At 40.1% G+C, this 11,038-nt stretch overlaps 1 long non-coding RNA gene across 2 annotated transcripts in view; it reads right to left on the reverse strand.

Moving 5' to 3' along the window:
* The window catches only part of LOC105471111 (uncharacterized), a 326,529-nt gene that overhangs the window by 236,622 nt on the left and 78,869 nt on the right, over positions 1-11,038 (reverse strand). The window lies entirely within an intron of this gene.

The following is an 11,038-nucleotide window of genomic DNA, read 5'->3' on the forward strand; positions in this document are numbered from 1 at the left end:
CTCTTCTCTAAAGCTACTTTAAAGAGTATGTCCAGTGTCTAAACTGAGTGCACTGGCATCCAATCTGCTGGCAGAAGGAAAACCTGAGTGACCTCTGTGATACATGCAAAATAAGGAAGGCATCTGTTCTAGTTGTCTATTAAAAGGCGGGCATTTTAAGGGATTAATACAATGTAAGTAACAAGGGACATCAGACTAAGTAAGAACACATACTTGGAGTATGTGTTCTTGGAGTATGAGAGTTAAAAAACAAAAACAAAGTGAGAGGGCAGTATTCTTTTTATTTGGGATTGGGGGGGGGTGACTAGGCTATTGTGCCTGCAGGATGTACCTGGAGGGCCTCAGGGTCATGTAGCTGTATGCTGAGACAGAGTTCTTTTCTGTCATAAATCATCTCAGAATTTCTAACACCTGATATCTGGAACTAAATGTTATTTAAACTATGTCCATTTCAATAACCAATTTAATAATTATTACAACAACAATAGTGACTCAACATTTTGGAGCAGTCTCTAAATGTCAGGTGTTGTTCTGCGTAGTATCTCATTTAATCCATCAACAACTCAATTGCTATTAATTTCTCCATTTTATAAATGATGTAACTTAAGCAGAGAGACCATTTATTCTTCTGATGAATGGAATGTCAGGACCTCAAGAAAAGTAACTGAGGTCAGATGCATAAACTAAAAAGTACAAAGCAAGTTGAAGAATTTAAGAGCCAAAAAGTTTGGTCTTTACCTAAATTTAGGTCTGATGACTTTTTGGACCTCAGCTCTTGGGAATATTTTCTTGGAGTTTAATACTTATTATGTTTAATACTTAATAATACTATGCACAAACCAGATAAAATCAGAAACACTGTCATTTTTCATGCACTGGAAAGTGGCAATTTGCATTCAGCACAGAGCAAAAACTCTCAGTGTCAGAGAAGAGTCTGTTGAAGCTGGAGCACTTAAGGAGATCAAATGGCAAAGAATTCAATAAGGCCAAATTGTGTATGACAGAGGAAATGACAATGTGCCAGTTAGGAAATAAAAATAGATGTCCAAAGAACTTAACGCATGCAAGGATTTTTTTTTTTTTTTTCCTGTGAATGAAGTCCATTTGAAGAGCTTCCGGAAAAATGGAAGTTCTTTGTTGAGCTGAGATTGTAGATGAGCAAAAAGTTCAAAATACTTTCATCCTGGCATGATTTGGCTTTAAGGAATAGCAGTTTCATTATGAAATAGAGATGATGTAACTACAAACATGAATTGTACCATGAGCCAACAGACTTAAAAGTTAAGAAAAAACATTTAATTGCAAACATGCTTGCTAGCTTCCTCTGTGATGAGGAGAAAGCCCCTCCCTTTTTTTTCAAACTTTTCACCCTCCCTCATGTGCCTGACATAATTTCTAACAACCAAATAATTCTTTACTGGCAAATCTGTACTTGAGAATAAAATCATGGGTGAGCACACCGCAGGAGCAGATTTCAAGGACCAGTGACAAAGAAGAGAGACCCCAGGGGTATAGTCAATCAGAGTTATCTTCTGATTGGAATGATAACTCAGGGAGACCCACTCAGTCTATGTCTCTTGGGACTTAGTCTATGTCACACTATATATGCTCTAGTTCCAGTTTATAAAAAGAGGTAGTGGGAAACACAGTTGGATTGAAAATATTTGATTTTTAAGGAACATTTTCAAAATAAAAAAGAAAATAACAGTCTCTCTGAGGTGGCTGGTGGCCCCCCCACCTGCTCTGGAGAAAATGTATGAGACTTCCTGAGGTCTCTCCTCACTTCTGCTTCTGAGATTCAAAGTCATTTGAGTTTCCAGAATACCTCTTCACTGAGACATGAACTCCTAATCTTGAGGTCCCAGGAAGCCAAATAGGGTTTCTTTTCCTCATTCTGACAGATAAGGTTGTAGGGGTCTGCAGAATCCAGGGGTTTATACAAAGGCCTCAGTTGAAAGGACAGACAGCAATGGCAGCCTGGAGCCGGGACAGATGGAATCCTGAGCACTGTGGTTCTCAGCTTGAGGTTTCAGTAACACAAGACCGATCTTTTTAGTGGTGGCTATTAATTCCTCTTTCCTCGTATTTTCCATTTATTCTGATGAACAGTAATAGTTATCTATGAAATACCATATAACAAGTACAGTAAATCCATTTGAAATCCTGCGACATGATTCCAATCTGCCTGCCTCCTTTTCTGCCGGCTTCTGCTCACACACCTGGGGAAACTCAGAAGGTACAGCTGGAGTCCTTCTTTGAGTCTTTTTAAAGCATCAATTGGAGGCTGAAACTCAAAGCAATATGACCCCTGCATAACATGAAACCTAAAAGTTTCCCAAGGCTCTTCTGTGAATTAAATGGCCAAGTTTCAGATATACACACATGGCATTTGAATGAGGTTCAGGGCAGCTGGTCAAAAAAAGGAATTGAACAAAAGAAGGCCAAACTTAAGCTCAGTAAAAGAGCAGGGAATCCAACAACAAAAGAAGGCAGACAATGGCAATGTGGCCATGCAGACCTTCCCAGGCCTCTAAGGCAGCCAGGGTTCCTGAGGGTTTGGCAACAGTAAAACTAAATAGGGAGTGTCAAAGCACCATTCTAGTCTCCCAGACATGTCATATTATAGCTGCCGCCTTTTCTTTTTTGTTGTTGTTTTGTTTTTTGTTTGTTTGTTTTTGAGACAGAGTCTCACTCTTGTCGCTCAGGCTGGAGTGCAGTGGTGCGGTCTTGGCTCACTGGTAACCTCTGTCTCCCAGGTTCAAGCAATTCTCCTGCCTCAGCCTCCTGAGTAGGTGGGATTACAGGTGCCCGTCACCACAGCCAGCTAATTTTTGTACTTTTTTAGTAGAGACGGGATTTCGCTATGTTGGCAAGGCTGGTCTCGAACTCCTGACCTCAGGTGATCTGCCTGCCTCAGCCTCCCAAAGTGCTGGAATTACAGGCACGAGCCACTGCACCCAGCCTATAGCTGCCACCTTTTCTAAAGACACCTTGAAACTGTCTGATTCAGTTTGAATCCAATGTCCTTCTAGCGGTGCTTCTTGGGATTGTTCATGTAACTCTATCTTTTGAATGTGCCCTGGAATTAGGACAGGAACACTACCCGGTCTCCTGTTCCTCTCAATTTGCAGAATAGCAGCCTAGACTGACTTCTATAGCTCTAGAACCTGTAAGGCTCCATAACACTTAAGCCACCATTTTCTATGAGGGTTTGTTATGTATCTAAGACTGCATAATTTACTGCCACTAAAAATGTCAAAGTACATCACACAACCCTTGTAAGTCACAATCTTTTTTGTATGTAAGATTTACAGACCTGAAATGATGCTATGACAACACAATATTGTCCTGAAAGTGAACATAGTGTTAATTATGTTCTGTGATAAATAGAATTAGTCTCATATCCCCTCCCAGAATATAAGGTACCAGAGTGGAAGGCCATGTCTTCTGTGTCCCCTATAGCACTTAGCATGATGCTGAGCACAGCAGGTACACAATGAATAATGGATGGTTTATAGGATTAATCAATTGGAAACCTGAAACGCCTGCTTTGTTTAGTAGGTTAGGCCCCCTGGTAGCACTAGAGATGGAGACAGGTGGAGAATGCCACAAGCTTGTACTAAATCTTCATTTTGGGTTACAGAGGAAAGTTTATCTTATTTTTGCCCTTCTATTTTGAAGTCTGTGAATGATTTCCCCTCATTACTGGGTGTTATCTGCTATTCAAGTTCTAGCAGAGAGTTACTCAACAAGGTTCCTGGCCCACCCCAACCAGCATCTGGCCCCTGTCACATGTATTCTCCTGTTGGATTCATCTAGAGGTAGCACAGACACTAAAGCACCTTCTAGCACAATAATGTATTGGATGGCATCACACATGCATATGCATACGTACGTGCTCACATACAGGCACACACACACAACACAAAGAAAGCACAAGACAATTACAGAAAACAGAACAACTAGCTCAGGAAGAGTTTGTCATTTTCTTCAGGAGGCAAGAATGGAGAGAGGGCATAGTTTCTCTTTCAAAACTATTAGAAGAAAGTTGGGAGGCCAAGGTGCACGCATCACGAGGTCAGGAGATCGAGACCATCCTGGCTAACATGATGAGACCCCATTTCTGCTAAAACTACAAAAAAATTAGCTGAGCGCGGTGGTGGGTGCCTGTAGTCCCAGCTACTCTGGAGGCTGAGGCAGAAGAATGGCGTGAACCTGGGAGGCGGAGCTTGCAGTGAGCCCAGATCACACCACTGCGCTCCAACATCTGGGGCACAGAGCGAGACTACCTCTCAAAAAAAAAAAAAAAAAAAAAAAACTATTAGAAGAAAGTTAATTGGCCAAATTATATAGCACACACATTTATTGTAAAGTGAAATGCATACTAAATTTTGTCCAACCTATGCCAACTCTAGTTGTATTTGACAGGCTGTTTTAACTAGTCCTATCAAAAGAGTACAATTGGACTCATTCATCCATCTTACCAATGGTTAATAACCACCTCTGTATACCAGGCACTAATTTTCAAAGCTGAGGATTCAGTGTGAAACAAGGGAAAATACCCCTGTCCTCAATGCAATTATAACTAGTGATAACAATGCACTTATAACTAGTTACAACAACTTATAACTATTATTGATCACTAGTTGTATATATCATTAGTTATGTAATTAGTGATATAACTAGTATATGTCATTACAACTAGTGATAACTGTGACTACATAGCATTTTAACTAGGGATTTCAGAGTAAAAATATTTTCTCTGAAGAAAATTAAGCAGGGTTGGATGATTTTGGAGGGAGATATTAAAGATTGGCTGCCCAGAGAAAGCCTAGATGAGGAGGTAAAATTTACGGGACAGGTGAATTGCAAGAAGGGGAGAGTGTTTCTGACAAAGAGAAGAGCAAACACAAAGCCCATCACTTTTCTTAATTTACTTTTGAGCATTATGAACTTGATCCCTGACCCAGATAGTCCTCCACAGCCGTAAGAGCTGTGTGTGAGTGTGGCCTCCATTCTGACAGGTTGTCCCTTCAGGTGGTCCAAATGCACAAGATGACAGAGAACCAGCATACTGTCTCTCCGCTTCAAAGAAAAGGAGATAAACATCAGAAAAGGAAGAATCACAGATGACTGGTGCGTGTCTCCCACCTCTCCTGAAGTAATACCCACCCTGGTCTTATGTAATGAAAATTACCTTCAAATGTCTGGCAGAAGCTGGTTAAAAGTTTTTATTGGTCATATAGCACAGCCTATTATGAGACTCACACCAGGGCCTGGATCATGGCCCACTCAAAGGGTTAGACTCTCATGGAAGTTATTATGCTCAAGTTTAAATTAACTTCTCTTCCAGATTCCTCCTTCTACAAGATCATAACTTCCCATGTCCATGTGACAGAAAGAAGAAGGCAAGAGGCAGCTTGCTCCAGAGGCTTTAGCTCCCTGTCCTGACATGGTTCTGGTCCTTTCTTATGCTTGTAAGCTCTTATCATTTGACAAACTTCAGCATCACAGTTAAAAACAGAGTTGAGGAGTCAGGCTGCCTGGAGCTAAATCCTGGCTACAGCACTTGCTGGCTGTGTGACTTGGCACAGGTTACATCTCTCCAAGCGTCAGTTTCCTAACCTGTAAAACAATGCTTATATTATTTTACAGAATGGTTATGGGGATTAAAAAGATCATCTCTGTAAAGCCATAATGCATAGTATCTAGTGCACAGTGTGCACATCAAAGCTGGTAGTCATAGGAGTACAAAGAGGAGGAGGGCGGGGACTCAGCATCATAATACTCCTCATACACTCAATCCTCAGCTTTTATCCCACAAGCTTCAAGAACACTTGGCTTAACTGGACATTTTAGTCCTTATAACCAACCTCAAAAGAGAAAAGAGTTTAAAAGAGAAAGGGGTAAAAGAGAAAAAAATGATGTTTTTTCCTTGTACACATTCATCCATGTTTTCCGAAGGCTCTAACAGGGCTCAAGGACCGAAAGTACTACTTGTTTCAGATATATATTAGAACAATTGCAAACATTAGACAAAAGAAAAGCTGTTTTGCAGATGTCTGACCATTCATAGTCATCCAATTTTTGGATTGCTCCCAATCAGTGAAGGGAAGAAGGAGTACAATTTGAAAGTCCTGGACTCCCTATGAGGTCACTGCTGACTCCACTTTAATAGTAGACCTCCAGGTGATTAGTAATTTTTCAACAATAAGCCTGAATGCAAAAGAGGCACTAGTCTAGCTCTCTCCCTGAATGCTTGTAAACATTTATTATTTTATGCCCTTCTGTTCTCCTTTTCTATTAGGATAAATTTTTCCAAGGCCGGAAACCAGGCCTGTTCTTTTTTTAATGCTTACAGCAAAGCTGATTTTTGTGATACCAGTTATTCATCTCATGTCCCTCACCTGTTCCTCTGTAGACCCGGGGGCCAATGAGTGTTTCAAGCTATGAAGTATTATTTTACTAATCTTTGTTTTCCAATAACCTGGCATAGTTCCTGCAACATTGGTTTTCACTGAAATTTGCTTAAGGGAAAGGTTAAAATGGAAGAAGATATATAAAGAGGCTAATAGCTACAATAAAAATATAATCCAGAATAACAATAGGAGAAAATCAAGCCCAGCAGTTAGTACATGCTGATAATGTAGTTAAAAGATTATTAAAAATAGTATTCCAACTAGAGTTGGAAAGGCTAATAAAAGTTTACTTCTTAAACATTTGTAAGAAGTATGAAGGTGGCCAGGCCTGGGCTGGAATGATAGCTCCAGAGTCACTGGAGACTCAGGCTTAGTCTGTCATTACTAGGATATGACCCCTATTATAGTGCAAAAGGCTGCTGGAGTTCCAGCCATCACAACCACATTCTAAGCATCAGTATAAGTAGTGAGGAAGAGAGGAAAGAGACTTCCCAGGATTTCTATACATCACATTTACTTACTTTTAGTTAGCAAGAAATTAATCTCATGGTCTCAACTAAATGCAAAGGCAGATGCTGCCCAGTGGGAGGCAAGATGTATGGCAGTATGATCATAAGGACAGTATCTCTAAATATACCAATGTTTAGGAGCTTGCTGATGATTTCATATACACATGTGTTGCTTTTTTTTTTTTTTTTTTTTTTTGGGTAGAGGGTGGGGGAGATGACTCTTGGGAACCTATAGCTTAAGGTAGCTCGAGTAGCAGCAGCTCATCTGCAGCTTGCACTGATTAAAAGTTGATGTGCCTATGGAGACAATGGGATAGAATGCTCTAAAGGCAAACAGACAGTCTTTAAATGGTCATTGTTGGTGCTGTCCAGTCTGGTTTATTATAGGAAAGAAGCAAGAATAGGTTCAAGGAAGAAACTCAGGCCCAAGGAAACATTCAGCTCTTAGTGTGTGGGGTTCCTTTGTCCTATATCTCTTAGAACCTGAGTAGAAAATGAAAACAGTGCAGGACCCTCACCTTGGACAACAAGACAAAAGTGGTGGGGAGCCTGGTGCTGCCTATCTCTTCTGCCTGTATTTGGGGTCTATCATGGGTGGTCTGGGCCCCTTGCACTAGGATCAATCCTCCCCTAGACCTTCTATAGCCCTGAATACTATGACACTACTATTTTTGCAATAAGTTTCCACAAGACGTTGCTGTTGAATGACTTGCGATGCCACCGTCACTGTAAATATACCTCAAACACAAACACACAAAGACACACACACACTCTACCACCACACTCACATACCCTCCTTATTTCAGAATAGGCAGGTTTCTGGAGACTAATTGATCAGATATTTTGAGGGCAGATTCAATAGCCTACTAAAAAGACTTGTTCCACACCCCCCTCTGCCCCCCATGATTATTCCTTCTTCTGGCACCTGCAGCTGGGATGAAGGCATAATTAAGGTCCTTCTGTATTCCTGGCAAGGAGAGGAAGAAGTCCAAGGCAACTGGGAGATAGCAACAGACTGAGGCAATCCGGGAAACCTCTGTCCTCTGGAAAATAGCTCTGAGGCCAAGAGCAGCAATTTTATTGTGAAGAAAATCTTTCCCTAAAGAACTCTCACTGGCCTCCACTTCCTCTTGGCCAACAATGAAGAATAGATGAAAATGGCTGAGGGTGTTTTTAAGTTTAGTTTGTGTGTGTGTGTGTGTGTGTCTGTGTGTGTGTATGTGTGTGTGTAGTGGAAGAAAAGAAAAGTGAGTCATTAAGTATGACTATAAATCTTAGCTCTAATGTCTTCTTTTCCATTCTAAAAATTGGGAATTATTCAAGGCATAAAGGTGTGTGAACCAAACCACTTAAAGGCATTCTTTAAAATTTATCAACTCTCAATTATTCTCAGCAACTTAAAAAAAAAAAAAAAAGGAAAAACAGCCTGCTTTCACCTTGCCCTTCAGCAGATTTCTGTGTGCCCTGCCTCCCAGCTGGCACATTAGCTCACGATGCAGCTAACCTTGGACTCTGGTTTGCTGCCCACCTCAGGACTCATAACACATCACAGTGAGTTTGGAATCATTCAGTGCTTTGGATGACCCCATCCCTTCCTTAATCCTCAACTTTTTTTTATCATTGGTACAAAAATCAAGAATTCTCTGAACATTTTCTGGTCTGTCTATAAACTGCCGAAAGGATTATAATAATCATATTTGGGATTTGTGTGGCATGGTAGGATTTTCATAATTTTTTCAGAACTCAGTCTGAATTTAAATCCATTAAATCAAAGGGCTGGAGAGTTTTTAAGAGATGGGATGGGGGGACCCCAGGCCATCTATGTTTGTGAACTGACCTTACCTAAAGGAAAAATAAGTTTTTACTTATCTTCATGACAGGAGATAATTTTACAACTTAGAGTAAAAAGAAAAGGCACTCAACCGAGTGAGGCTCCCACTCTCACACAGGAGAGGGTCTAGAGACTCTATATTCCTTAATGATTGATCACATTTCAAAGGATGGCTCCCAGGTTCTTAGGAAAGACAGTCCTGGGTTGTCAAAATGCAAAGAGGCATTTTATATTATTTACATCTCAAAGTGGCAGAAAAAGAATTTATAATTATAGTTTTCTAAAGTAGATAATCTAAGAAAAGGGAGGGGAGGGACCTTATTGGTTAGGCCATGTAGACTAAGAGTCAAGGGTCAAGATAAGAAGATGGCCAGGGGCCTTAGGACAGGAAATTTGGTCTAAAAGGTACTTAAGCTGAAAGAAACATTAAGGCAATCTTGGTCAATCCTTACTATAACACAATGGAGCCACCTATTAATATGCTCATTTTATAGACCAGGAAACTGGAACATGGAGAGGTTGAGACTTATCCTAATTTATCAAACCTGAGAAATACCAAGCCACCTCCAAGTTCACATCTCTCCTACTATGACCAATTGCCTAAATATGCAAATGCATTTTGTTATTGTTGTTGTTGTTTTCTTATTTTTACTGTTTGTTAGGAACCAGTTCCACTGCATTACATCTAAGTGTTGCCTTGATGACAGCAGTTTTGAAGGCTCAGCATGAAGGTCGTCTTATGGAAACAGAGAGGAGAAAAGGATGGAAAACAGGTAAGGGTGAGAGTAGTCAGTAAGCATCCCCACCACTCATCTCACACATGAGCACAACCTCCAACTACATGTTCAGAACAGGGTGGTCAGTAAACTAGGCAAAATGAAATGAAGCCCTGGATGGAATTAGTGGCAAGGGGAATAAAATGGACAGGGCAACTTTAAGAACACATCAAAAGAATGGCAGGAGCTGGAAATAGAGAGGCTAAAAGGGACCTTCTAAATATAACTTTAGTCTTAGAAAGACAGAAATTGAAATAGTTAGGAGAGGGAGCCTAATTTAAGGGAAAATAAGTAAGAAAGGATTATACATGTTGACTTTAAGGTGGTCTGACAAGTTTATAACTTAACATTAGATCCTTACTGTAGACATTAAATTGGTGCTGTTGATTTCCAGTTTGGAAGTCCTCTTCTTCACAGTGATATTATAGATACAAAAATAAATGACCTCAGTAAAAGATGAACATCTAGAGAGAAAGGGAAATGACAAGATAAGGAATCATGAACAGCTACCATAGCTGAGTACCAAGAAAAGAGAGATGAAAAAGCAAAAGCAAGGATGGGGGAGAAGGAACAGAAAAAGAACCAGGAAAAGCAGTAGCAGAGTCCAGGAAGTCTTGTGTAATAGAAACCAGGGCAATATAAAGATTAAAGAAGAAACCTTCTCCAGAATCTAATGGTACAGTTAAAGAAAATTGTGTAAGGCAGAGGGAGGCACTAGTGACTCTCAAGACAGAAGCTCCAATAGTTTTGAGGATAAAAATCACATTGCACAGGGACAAAGGAAGTAGCAGACATATCAGAAGCAGAGGTATTGGGCCACAGTTAAGCAGTGCAACGAAGAAAGTTTGGATGCTAGTTGGAAAAACAAAAATCTTTTTGTTTTCCAATAAAAGGGAAAATATCATAAAATGGTTTAAAAACTGAATTATTAGCCAATATTCCCCATACATTTATAGATCCAATAAATGTACAGAAACTCCTATACCATTTGCTAATGCATACACAAAATGTATACAGATCCATTAAAACAATCCCTGTTTCTCTACCACACTTTGTTTAACCCATCTCTAATATGTAGCATTCATAATATGAGCATTCTAACCCAAAGAGGTCTAGCCTTGTTGTTAGTGTAGAAGGCTGTTCCTCTCAGTCTGTTCTTCAATCCAAGACCCTTTAAGTTGTTACCATTTGAAGAGATTCTACTGTTGGCCTAGAGACAGCTACACATTGCTTATTTACCTTGGCATCATCAGTCACAGTTTTCAGAACTTCAAGGAAGGATGTTCGAAAGGTCTTGGAGACATGGCAGTAGTTGCCATACCTGAAACTAAGGCATGTCTGCAGAGCGTTAAATAAGAAAGTTATCACCTTGTCTGATGTGTTTCCCTGTGATGGGTACTAGGTTTTAGATGGTGATCATTTGCCAGCTTTTGACAAGTCTCATATATTTGTTCTAAGGCTGTTGTGCCCAGATTTTGTCTAACGAACAGTAGTATTGTCTTA

Source organism: Macaca nemestrina, chromosome 6, assembly GCF_043159975.1.
Source record: "Macaca nemestrina isolate mMacNem1 chromosome 6, mMacNem.hap1, whole genome shotgun sequence".
NCBI classification, from domain to species: Eukaryota; Metazoa; Chordata; class Mammalia; order Primates; family Cercopithecidae; genus Macaca; species Macaca nemestrina.